Genomic DNA, 2,780 nt, shown 5'->3' with positions numbered 1-2,780 from the left:
GATCATTTCTGCCTATAAAATTTGGGTTCCCCGCCTCTTTCCTAAGATCTGCCCAAGCTTTCTCCCCCTTCAAAATTCGGAACATTCCACAAAGTCTGCTTACTTTTCTTCTAGATTCTAGAGGTTCCCAGCCCAGCGTTTCTAGCATGTCAGACACACTCTCCATCTTCCCATGCTTCCCCAGTACATATCGGGCAGCCTTTCTTTGCACCTTTTCCAGTTTTTTAATATGACCTTCTTCATGAGGGTCCCATACAAGAGAAGCGTACTCTAAAATTGGCCTTACTAGGGTCTGATAAGCCTTCTCCTTGGTTGCTCTAACACTCTCTTTGAGGTTTCTCATTACCCAATGAAGAGTTTTGAAAGCTTTCTTATAGATGCACTCCACATTTAGCCCCCACCCTAAGTCCTTAGTTAAATATACACCTAAGTATTTGACAGTATCACTTCTAGGAATGACATTTTCTGAGAATTTATATTCCCTATTGTTTCCAATTACCTTATTGCTAAAAGTGATTGATTTGCATTTGTTAACATTAATATCCATCCCATTTTTTGTCACCCAATCTGCCATTTTATTAATGTCCCTTTGAAGTTTGTCACGGTCTCTGTCATTTTCGACTTTCCTGTAGATAATACAGTCGTCTGCAAAAAGTCTTATCTGAGAATTAATATTTATTGGGAGATCATTTATATATATTAAAAACAAGAGCGGGCCAAGTACGCTTCCTTGTGGGACTCCCTATGTTACCCTTGCTTTTTCAGAATACACTTCTCCTAATTTGACCCTTTGTGTTCGACCTTCCATGAAATTTCTGACCCAAGAGATTACTCTTCCATCTGTGTGTAGTGGCAATTGGCCCATCTTAAGCAGTAAGCGATCGTGGTCAACTTTGTCAAAGGCTTTTGACAGGTCGACTATTATAGCATCCACCTCTATTCCCGCATCCATAGAGTCGAACATTTCTTGGCAGAACCCTAATAGCTGAGTTTCGCAAGAGTGCCCTTTTCTAAAACCGTATTGGCGACTATACAACCAATTCTCACTCTCCCACAAGTCCCAGAGATAATCAGCCATTATCTTTTCTAATAGCTTGCATACAACTGATGTCAAGCTTACCGGTCTATAATTATCAACTAGTGCCTTATCTCCTCCTTTGAAAATTGGCGTAACATATGCCTCCTTCCAAGCATTTGGCAGGGCATTATTGTTTAAGGTAACATTGAATAAATGATTTATATAATTTGAAACTACACTACCGCCCAATTTAAGCAAGTCAATTGAGATACCATCTGGCCCTTTTGATTTATTTGCCCTCATTTTCATAATTTTTTTATAAATTTCTGCGCTGGTCGTTTTAATACTTTTGGTATTTAATATTTTTTCGCCTCCTTGTTGACTCAGAGATGAATCTACAGGATCCTTTTTATTTACCATAACCTTAAATACACTTGCATACCAATTGTTAAACGTATTAGCCTTTTCCTTATCATCAACGATTAGTGTCCCATCCTCTTTTTTTAAAGCTGATATGTTTTCCCTGTTGTCTTTCCTCCTCCGGAGGTACTTGTAAAATTTATTTCCATTATCTATCCCGATTATTTTCTGTAGAAAACTATCTTTGGCTATTTTCTTTTCTCTATTTAATTCACGAACTAATTTTTTGTAAATTATGAGCCATTCCGAGCTCTCGTTCCGTTTTTTGTGAATCACTCTCAGTTTTTTCTTCAAGGATCTAATTTTGCGGTTGTAGAACTCTGGATCAGTATTTTCTTTAAGAATTTTTTTCGGGACAAATTTATTTAATCCCTCCACCATTATCCCCTCAAATGTTTTCCAGATTTCTTCTACATTCTGCCCACCACTTACCCATTGCGAATACTTTTCCCTTAAAAAGGTCTGGAACCCTTCCCTATCACCCCGTTTATATTGCCAAACTATCTTTTTGTTTACTAGCCCCTTATACTGAGCCCTCTCCCAGTTTAGATACATACGCACAGCTGAATGGTCACTTATTCCCGGAAGGACATCGACTTCCCCTACCCACTTTTTCGGTCTCACAAGTATGACGTCGAGGATGTTTCCCCCGCGCGTGGGTTTTTCCACCATCTGTACAAAACCCTCCTCGTTTATAAGACGACTAACGATTTCTTGGGCCTTCCCACCCCCCACCCTGACCTCGTCTGCCGACCATTGAATACCTGGAAGGTTCAAGTCCCCCGCTATGAGGGTGTGATCCTCAGGGTTAGCCGAGCATATGTCTGCTAATACCTCGACTGCGTACATACCTTCGTTGGGGCTTCTGTACATAGCAACTATTTTTAAAATTTTCCCTCCATTCCTACCTTTAACATGAACACACATCATCTCACAATCATTTCTTACCCATTCCAATGTACTTATTAGGTTTTTATCTACACATATGAATATCCCCCCTCCACGACCATCCCTATCCCTTCTGTAAACTGCCAAATTTTGAGGAAAAATCTCGTTTGACATAATATGATCACTTAGCCACGACTCCGTACCTATCACAATACATCAACTAACGTCTCGAAATGGCATACTTTATTTAGAATACTTCGGCAGTTTACCTGCAAAAATACTAAGCCCTTACCTTTCTTTCCTTCGGTATTGCGAGGTCCACCTCTTGTGCCCATTACAGGTTTCCCTGCTCACTGAGCTTTAGTGCGACATTTTTAAACAGATTTGACAAAACCAGGGATCCCTTCCTGTTTAAATGCACTCCATCGCGGCCCAAGTGTCTATCACCGACCCA

The sequence above is a fragment of the Hetaerina americana genome, unplaced genomic scaffold, assembly GCF_022747635.1.
Source record: "Hetaerina americana unplaced genomic scaffold, ioHetAmer1.1.p SCAF_6, whole genome shotgun sequence".
NCBI lineage: Eukaryota > Metazoa > Arthropoda > Insecta > Odonata > Calopterygidae > Hetaerina > Hetaerina americana.
The sequence above is the reverse complement of the archived record's forward strand: the minus strand, read 5'-3'. Positions refer to the sequence as shown.